Here is a 10,219-nt window from a genome sequence, read left to right on the forward strand (position 1 = left end):
AGTGTCAAGCCATATACCTCAATATTCCACCTTACTTAACATTTTATGTGAGCTTAAAATGAGAAAAGTGTGCTCATCAAAGTTGTATATATTTCAAATACCTTAAAAATGGTAACCAATTTCATGTCATTTGGATTTAGAATGATAGAGTTATGCATTTTTGAAGTTTGGAAAAATCACTTGTTCAATGGTATAGGTCAAAAATGACCTATAATGTAACCTTATATCACATGCTCATAAAAGTTGAATTGGCTCTCACTCGAAATGTCAAAGTTGAATTATACACCTTGAATTTGATTGTGAAACTTATAAATATTTCATCTCATAAAAATTGAGCAAGTTATGGCCTTAGGAAGTTGAATTTCAAATTAGGGTTTAGACAAAATGACCTATAATGTTTCAACATAGAAAATGATTTTCCAAGAAAAACTAGCTCTAGGTATCAACATGAAAGTTGTTTTTAATGTCATTTAGAGTAACTTTTATCTTGGAATCATTTTCATATGGTGAAAATTGTAGGAGATAGGGTCTAGGGAGACCCAGTTTTGATCAGATGAATTCATCTGGCCAACCACCATCAACCAACTTGCTAACCTTCAATTATTTTGACTTTCTTGGCTAATGGTAGATCATATATGCATAAGATGATGAATTTTGAAGTGTCTCTTTAGAAATTTGATCAATTTGTGAGATAGCTTGTTGGAGAAGTTACTCAAGATACCTAGTTAAACTAGGGTTTCCAAGGCAAATCAACCTCAAACTCTTGAAGAATACTTGATCAATATAACATGTAGAGGTCAAAGGAAATCATATATGATGCTCATAACCATTCTTGGATCAATTCATGGTTGTGCTCTTTGTCATGAGGGTCTCAAACCCTAGATATGAATCTTGATAGATCAATAGAGATCATGCCCTACCTACAAAGGAATTAGGCAAATGCAAGGATATATTTTTGGTATTTTGGTTAGTAAAATGATAAAATAAAAGTATGATACAATCATATAGTGCTTGGTGATCTCTCCCAAAACAAACCCAATGAAAGAGGGGTAAGGAGGATGCCAAGGTATGATCCCAATGCTAATGCTTATGATGAAATTGCATGAGGGGTCTTAGGGTCAAAATTGGGGTCTTACATGTTGGTGTAAGCCCTAGAGGCCAATACTTTTGGTACTTGTATCGAATTATTTATTAATAATAAAAGGCCTTTTCTTTATTATGTTTGTCTAATAAAGTCCCTAGAATAGATAGTCCGTTTAATGTATCAAGTGTGACTTAATCATGAGATCACATTAAACATAAGGACACTATTCTTAAAGTATCCATAGTCGAGCTTTATTGTGAAGTGGGATAACATTAAAGCATTAAGACTATTATGTATATAGACTGATGATCACATCTCATGGATCATGGATAAGGAGTTATCAAGTCTTAAACATATTGTCATACCCCAAAATTCACCCTATCATTCACAAGTCACTAACCCTAAGCATTTGCATATCCTGATAAGCATTCATCTCATCTATACGTCCATTGTATCATAACACATTCCACTTGCATTTGAAAGGACATAAAATCATGGACTTATGAGTTTTACCACACATGGCATTGAATAGTAGGCTCACAAGGTTGAGATCCATCTGATCATTCATGGAGTTTCATTGGCTTGTTCAACAATTCGTCATAGGCTTACTTGTTCTTGACCTTCATGCTTTGATTAAGGGATACTCATTCAAGGTGTTACAATTCGCTGCTTGGTTAAGTAATCATTTGGTTGATTTTGCTTGGTTGGATTTTAAGTCTGGGAACTTGGCATATTTCGGCATTGTGTTCTTCAGTCAAGTCCATTTTCATTCATTCTATCGAGCCATTATTCAAGTCCATTCCATACAAGTCATTACCTGTCATTTCACCCAAAAATACACGCTTTTACCTAAGTTGACTTTTGATCAACTGTTGACTTTTTGGTCAACCAGTTGACCAAAGTCAACCCTCTAACCAAGATTCATTTTTCATCATCTTCCTATTTTTAAGCCCATTTCAACAATTATTCATCCGAATCCATGACTAACTTCCAAATTTAATTCCATATCCATGCATTATCCATTCTAATTCATAAACAATTGCAATTTTAGTTTCATTTTCTATAAACCATTTTTTCCCATTCTTCAATTAATCCAACCCATTTGAATATCCATAAACCATTTTTGTCCATATTTGTAAATCCATATTCATTTTAAGCCCAAACCCAATATCCCATTTACAAAAAAAGCCAACATCCTATCAATATCAAATAATCCCAATAATCATAACCGTCGTTGAATCCATTTCCAAATTCATTTATCCAATTATCCATTCCATTTCTTATACATTATATCCCTTCATAAATCATGATCCAATAATGTACATAACATTTACATTCATTTCCTGTTGTAGCACAACTTGAATTTTGGTTACAAAATTTACAACGACAATTCATATCAAATTCAAGCTCTAACAAACTCAAAATCCGAGTCCATGTGCGACAAACCAATTCCAATGCAAGGAACCATAAATCCCTAGTCCAACTTCAACTTAAAATAACTACAAAATTACAATAAAAAGCCCCTATAGAATTATAACCAACCTGCACAAAATGGATATCATCACAAAAATACCTAACAAGCTAACAATAAAATCGCTGATGCTATCGCAAGACATGAAGAGCGTGTCATCATCATTAGGCAATGATGAAGTGTTTACTGATGCAGATAAAGCTCTAAAGCAGATAGCTAGTTTAATTTTGAAGGAAGATGATATCACCACCCTGCTAACCAAAGAGCTTCACCTTGAATAAAATGTGACTTCAATTCCTACTAAAAACCAGCTTACGGAGTTTCGCAACACACTCTTTCGAGCTCATAACTTGCAGAAATCAAAAAACATAACAGAAACAACAACAAATAAAGAACATGAATAGAATTGAGAGGCTAAACGAGATTCGTTGCCAAAACATCCATTCCACGAACTAACTTCCACCTCCCTATAACCAATCCGTTTTTTTCTATAACAACATCATACGAAATTTTCATAACCCTCCGACCTTCTTCAATAACCACTGCTTCAAACTTCCTGCATAAGAGAAAACAACACACACCAGAGTCGGTTAACTTTACACCAGAAGTTTGTAACTAATTTTCTAACAGAAATATAAAGCTGATAACAGAATTTCCAACAGCTTTCTAACAAACCTCAACAACCACCTAACCGAAACTCTACATCTTCCCATAACAGAACCGAATTGGGTTTTCTCTCCTTCACTTGACCTTCAAGGATTAACCAATAACAGACCTTCACACTCTTCTTCAACTAACTATTTTCATAACAAATTTCTAACTCCATAACATAATCACTTTCTAACTGTCTTCAACCGTCCTAACCGCCTAATCAATTCCAATTGTCGCCAACTTTCTCCAACTGTCATTAAATCTAACTAATTCTTAACTAAACCATAACCTCTACAACTTCAACAACCTCCATATAACTGATAACTGATTCTTCATTCGGGCGAGCTTCTTCTTCCATCTCCATCACAACCCAAAGCTCATCCTAACGACTTCACTCTCCATCATCTTTCCCATCATTCAACAATTCACAAATTCTTCTACCATCCCTCTTCTCTTCTTCAACCATCACCATTCTTCAAAAACCACCATCCACCTTCCACAACACTCTTCAATCCTTCAACCTGCTACCTTCTCCATCTTCCATTCATCAACAACCATTCAACTAAAAAAATCCATAACAGGACTTCACATTTTTCATCCACCAACTTCTATAATCAACAAATCCTGCAATTTTCAAACCTCCAAAAAGCCACCAATTCTCAACCTTAGACCCTCCTCCAAAAACAGAATCCAGCAACTTCCTCACACCTTCGGAGCGTCTCCGATCTCTTCACCGGTCCAAACCTCCACCCAACAAAAAAAACTCTCCACTTCCAACTTCTGATTCCTTTACTAATCTTCCACAGAAGAAACCTCCGGAAAAAAACCTCTCCAACCTCTTCTAATCTCCCTCACTCGCCACTCGTATAACGGCTCCTAACAAAGATAAAGAGAAGAAGAACGAGTTAGGACACGTCTCACAACAGATCGCGGTAAACAGCAGAAGAAAGAAGAAGAAAACGGAAGAAACAACAAGGAAGAAATCGCAGAGGAATAGAAACGAGTAAGGGAAGCTTAAAGGGAGTGAAATACCTTCTTTCGGGATTTGATCATCGGTCGTCTTCTTCGTCATAAACACCACGATTCCATTTGCGATTCTGTTCTTTCGCCATATCAACGACGCACGTTACATCTCCGCCTTCATTCTTCATCGTGACGCTCCGTGCACCTCCGTCAATCGCGACATAACGAATCGACAAGGCACAAACGCGGAGTATCGTCTTCATCTTTCACAACGAACGCTTAATCAAAGAAGAGGATTGAAGTTGGTAGGTTTTGCTTCCTTCTTTTTTCTCTATTGCACGCTCGATTTCGATCCCATTTCATTTAAACATCGAGACCTCTCGCGAATTTGTCGTCGTTCTTGGTTTTTCCACGGTGAGATGAATCATTCTTGCTGGTTTCCGTTGATGGTTGCACGAGATCTTGAAGCGAAATCTTGAAGCCGTTTCTCGGTGAAGAACACGTGAGGCGATGAAGGCTTTGGACACGTTGCCGATGATAGGAGTTTGGGAGCGTTGGTTTTGGTTGTTCTTCAAAGATCCGGATCAGGCCAATTGGAATTTGGGCTCGGGACCAAGAAAATTGCTTTATCCCCCTCCAGTTATCACACACCAGGCCTATAACCCATGATTATTCATGTTAATCCCCACTAATCATGATTAGTCATTATTTAATCTATCCACTTTAATTCTAGTTTTTTCTGTTAATCATGATGCTAATGGTGTTGGTATGAACTAGATTAATTCATGTTTTTTTTGTTAATTAGGATTATCATACCTTTCTATAGGTTAATAGATAATTAGACTTAATTAGAATCAATTAGATCATCATTTAGAAGTTAGGCCTAATCAATTGTTAGATTAAGTTTAGTTTTCTTAATTTTCCAGAATTAATCCTTGATAGATTAACCACGTTTCGATTAGAATTTTAATCATTAGATTTTGGTTATTTCATCTTGTAGATTTTTGTTGAGATTAATATGGTTCATGTGGATTGTATCACAGTTATACCTTAGGTTGAATTTTCATTCGATTGGACTATTGTGTGTTTATTTTGTATAATCATAGTCATTAGATTCAATTCTTGAATTTAGATTGCTAATTTCTCATTTGATCAACTTTGATTCCTAATTCATGCTTAGATAGATTTTATTTTTTTGAATTAATAATCACTTTAATTGTCCATTTAATCGTTTCTTTGGTTTATGATCATTTTGATTAAATTGAAAATCCCATTTCAATTTAGGTAATGAATACTTTGTATGCTTAGTTTCATTTGCCTTGATCATATGATAGATCCTTGTTTGTTTTTCGTGGATTAATCCATTACCTTTTGAATCGATTCTAACCTTCGCATGTACTTACATAATATTTCATCATTCTCACTCACTCGACTTTATCTCATGCTAACTCGTTTGTTGTTTTGTGTCCACATGTGACTTGGAGAATCAAGCTCTCTCCTAGCTAGTCTTATTCCTAACCATTTCACTTTCATTCAATAACTTTGTATTGTTTAAAGTACCGTGTCACTTGTATGCCATTAGGCATGGTACATAGTTTAGTAGTTTGTAACTTGTATTTTCCTTTCATTTCCTTTCCATCGTATTGTGTGGATAGATCCCCCATTATGGGTTAAATTTTCCCCCTCCCCTTAGTAATGTAATAGCTTAGATTTATTTCTTTCTAGATAGTTTACTATGCATGTTAATAACCAAGATAAAATACAAAATGATAAACCAAAGCATTTCAAAAGAAAACAAAAGAAACTTGATCCAACGTCAAGTTATTTTCCGAATAAACTCACACCATTGCAACGTAAATGCTTGATCCAACGTCAAGCATTCTCCATTCACTCCAAGATCCATCATTCACCTATCTTCTCCATTCTATTCCCAAACTCATCCTATCTCTCACCTCCATTCTTCACTCACTATTTTCATAATAAATTTAAACACTTGATTCAACATCAAGTTCCTTTTTCAAAACCTTTTCATAACAAATTGGAATGCAAATGGGGTGTACGTGTTTGTACACAACATTCAAGTAATTGGGTTGTCGGCCGTACCTATCCTGAGGACCCGACACTTGACTTCCCCCCCTAAAACATCTACTCATTAAAACAAGTTAGATCTAGGTGCTAGGAGGAAGAAAAAGAATAGTTAGAACTTCATTGTTCTCTCGATTCCCAAATACTTTAATCGTTGACTGTACTTAGTCAAGGGTTAGATACTTATCTCCCTCTAAGTTCCAACGATCAAACTTGCCAAACTCCTTTCATAATCAAATCTCTTTTGGACGAAAAAGAGTAGTTAGGATAACTTGTCCTCTCAACTCCCGAGTTATTGGACCGTTGATTGTATCTAGCCAAGGGTTTAATGCTTGTCTCCATGCATAAAATCAACCCTAACAAATTAAATCATCTTTCGCCTTAGCGCACACTTCAAAGCCTTTCAATAAGGACATGTTACTTATGTTCTACCGTGAACGAAGCTTAAGCCTCCATGTGTGAGCAAGTAATGTTTAAATGCTAGAGTGCGAACCAAGCGTATCCACTTTACCGCAAACAAGAAAATACTTTCTCCTCCCATGACATAGTATACAAGCAAGTGAATAGTAGCACGCGAATGTCAATACTGTTCAGTAAAAACAACCAAACAAATACGCCATTTTTGAGCCAAACTACGAAGCTCTGACTTCCCTATTGCACGTATGGGGATACGTAGGCACGAGAGCCCAAATCCTTGGCGAGCACACTAACTTAAAACTTATTTTCTCCCCTATCTCATCTCTCATCTCATTCCCAATAGTAAGCAACTTACAGATAAGTAAACATCCATACGCATTTGATACGAGCAAGTGGTTCCCATGGAGTACCATGGATGTGAGGGGTGCTAATACCTTCCCCTTGCATAAACGACTTCCGAATCCGCTCTTGGTTGCGAGACCATTTCTCTCATTTGGGGTTTTATCACTATTTTCCCTTTCCTTTGGAATAAATAAAATCCGGTGGCGACTCTGTATTTTTCGCGGCGCTTCAGCTGGCGACTCTGCTAGGGACAATATGGAGTTCCTATAAGCGAGTCAAGCCTAGCTTGCATGTATCCTTTTCCTTAAATGTTTATCTTGTTATTACTTGGTTTATTTATCTGTTTCTGTTTTATATTCCTGTTATATATTATCATGCTTTGATCTTGTGGGATATGTAGTATAGAGCGAGAAGCCCAATACACAGGCTTAGAGAGTTCACCTAAGACATGAGGGATATTCGTATTGACCCGTCGGACGTAGTTGTCTTGAAGGGGAGGTACGAAGACCCCGCTTGGAGTAGATTATTTTTGGAGTTTGGTTGGCACGTGAGTCACTTTCGCGTTGACGACCATTCTTCCAAAGAGGGTCCATGACTTCGAGGACCTTTAGGAAATCCTTGGCTTTTGAAGTTGAAGGAAACTTCACTTAGAGGAGGTCATCCCGAAAGTGTTGTTGGCCCACAAGTATTTTGTGTCGACGACGACACTTTCGCCTCATGACCCGTGAATCTAAGCATCTTCAAAAGTCTTAGTACTCACCTTGTGAGGGTATATAGGTTTCTTGCAGGGAAACTTAACCTCCAACACACCTTGAATCTACAGTGATCATGTCCTCTTGTAGCATATGCATTCATAACATATTGCATTGTGCATACATACATTGGGCCTTATTCTCGAGGAACCCTAAAGGTTTGTGATTGTGCAGTAAGCATTCCAAGATGGGCTCAGAAATAAGGAATACCCTCCCACTCAAGTTCAAGCTTCCTAGAGTGGACACCCTGATAACGCTCCGCAACAAGGTGACTCCTTGCAAGAAGAACAACTTCATCTGCAGATATGGGCGGATCCTCGATCTCATGACTACTCCGATAGAAGTATCAACTTTGGTGGCCTTATCCCAGTATTATGATCCACCTCTCAGATGTTTCACGTTCTAAGACATCCAGCTGGCTCTAACTATTGAAGAGTATGGGAGACTCCTAGGTTGGTACGTGAAGGACCACCTTCCATTCACTAAGTTGGGCGAACCATTGATGCCTGAATCGGTCGCTGAAGCACTCCATCTACCTATTGAAGAGGTCTCCCTTGGTCTGGGACCAAGGGGGTATGCTAGAAAGTTCTTGTAAGAAAAGGCGTGGGCCTTGGAATAGGAGGGGAAATGGTTTCCTTTCAGTGCCATCCTTGCTCTACTGATTTATGGAGTCCTCCTGTTCCCAAATGACGATAACTACATAAACCACTCCATCATCAGTGTGTTTGTGTTTGGGAATCCTGTCCCTGCATTGGTGTCTGATGTGTACTACTGCTTGCACACTAGGCATGAGAAGAGAAAGGGCGTCGTTTTGAGTTGTGCTTCCTTGTTGTATACTTGGCTCATATCTCATATGCCTCAAAAGGGGCCTTGGGTGGACTTCCTGAAAGATTTGAGGTGGTCCCAGAAGTTTGCTTCTCTCACCGCCAAAGCTTTGGTGTGGTACCTTCCTGCCTCTGACGTAGAGCAAGTGGTCATGAGTTGTGGAGACTTCCCGAACATGCCACTCATGGGTCCACGAGGTTGCATCAATTACAACCCTTCGTTGGCCCTGAGGCAATTGGGATACCCGATGGAGAATGAACCAAGAGTTGAACTACTGAAGGACTTCATCTTGCCTGATGTGGGAACAGAGAACCCAAATCTGTTGTAGAGGGTTAAGAGAGCTTGGACCCATATTCATCGCAAAGGCAGAGAGCTAGGCAAGCGTGATTGCCGAGCTAAAGAGTCGTACCGCCAATGGTTGGTGCAAAGGGCTAAGGAAGTCAAGATGCCATACAATGTGGATGTCCCGATTCCTCCTCCAGAACCAGAACCAGTGCATGCTTCTAAGGAAGAAGTGGATGCACTGAAAGCAACTATCACACAGTTGACCAAAGAAAATGAGGACTTGCGATTGAAGCTCCATGCATTGGATAGAGACCATGCTAGGCTGAAAAGGAAGAGTGAGGGGGACCTTGAGCTTTTGGCAAAAAGCAGAAAGAAGGCTAAAATTGAGGAAGATCTCAAAGAGAAGTACCAAGAGGGTTTGGCTCAAGCGGATATGGGGTTGAGTTCTCTCCGTAAACAGCTGAAACAGACAGAGAAAGAACGAGGGGACAACCACCATTGATTCGAGTCGGCTATCAAGGAGAAGAAAGCATTGAGAGATTTGACTGACATGGAGATTCAGGATCTCAAGCTGGCTCTCCGCGAGGCCAAGGCCAAGATAGAGGTAGAACTTCGCCTCAAAGAGGAGGCAATAAGGGTTTCCTATGTTACCCCTCAAATATGGAAGGAGAAGTGCCACCAGATTGAGATGGCCATTGCAATTGTCGAACACTGGAAATGCCGTTTTTCTGCCTTGAAGAATGAGAGTTTGGGTTGGCTCAAGGAGAAGACTAAGATGAATAGCCTTCTTGACACCTATGCCGGATGTATCAACCTACTACAACCTGCAACCGCTCTATACCGAGCCAATTATGATTGTTTGGCAAGGTTCTGCAATGAACTGACCCAAGAAGTTCCTTGGAGGCTAGATGACGCCCTAGAGGACGCTGATGAGAAGACCACTCCCCACTCCATACTCCGATTCCTCTACCTTTGCGATTGAATGATGAAAAGGTTCAAAGTTGAGTTGAAGGAAATGAAGGAGCGAAAAGCAAAACGCGTCATTTGAGCATAGATCCATGTTTCCTTTTCCATGTTTTGAGTTACTTTACTTGATACCTTTGTAATTGTAATCTCAAATTCATGAATAAAATTGCTTGATTTGAGCCAAGTCGGTGTTCCAACTTTTTATGTTATTCTATAATGCTTTACTGTCACATCATGAATCGTATGAGGGTCCCCCGAGAATAAAAAAAAATGAACATGCATCATGCATCAATCATTTACCCATGCATTTCATAATACACCCACTTCTACAACACCCGAGCTAAGCAAAAGATAGCTATGGAAAGGATTGAGCAAAAC

At 38.7% G+C, this 10,219-nt stretch overlaps 1 long non-coding RNA gene across 2 annotated transcripts; it reads right to left on the minus strand.

Annotated features, from left to right (window-relative positions):
• Positions 1-2,391: 2,391 nt before the first annotated feature.
• Positions 2,392-5,098, minus strand: LOC127108339 (uncharacterized). 2 transcript variants are annotated; one of them, XR_007796006.1, is made up of 3 exons: positions 4,239-4,834; positions 3,231-4,082; positions 2,392-3,111 (listed from the first exon to the last, which is right to left on the minus strand). It is a non-coding gene; the product is annotated as an uncharacterized LOC127108339 (long non-coding RNA). The 2 variants fall into 2 exon arrangements; XR_007796005.1 differs by having other exon boundaries at positions 2,392-4,082; positions 4,239-5,098.
• Between the last annotated feature and the right edge of the window lie 5,121 nt (positions 5,099-10,219).

Source organism: Lathyrus oleraceus, chromosome 7 (assembly GCF_024323335.1).
Source record: "Lathyrus oleraceus cultivar Zhongwan6 chromosome 7, CAAS_Psat_ZW6_1.0, whole genome shotgun sequence".
NCBI lineage: Eukaryota > Viridiplantae > Streptophyta > Magnoliopsida > Fabales > Fabaceae > Lathyrus > Lathyrus oleraceus.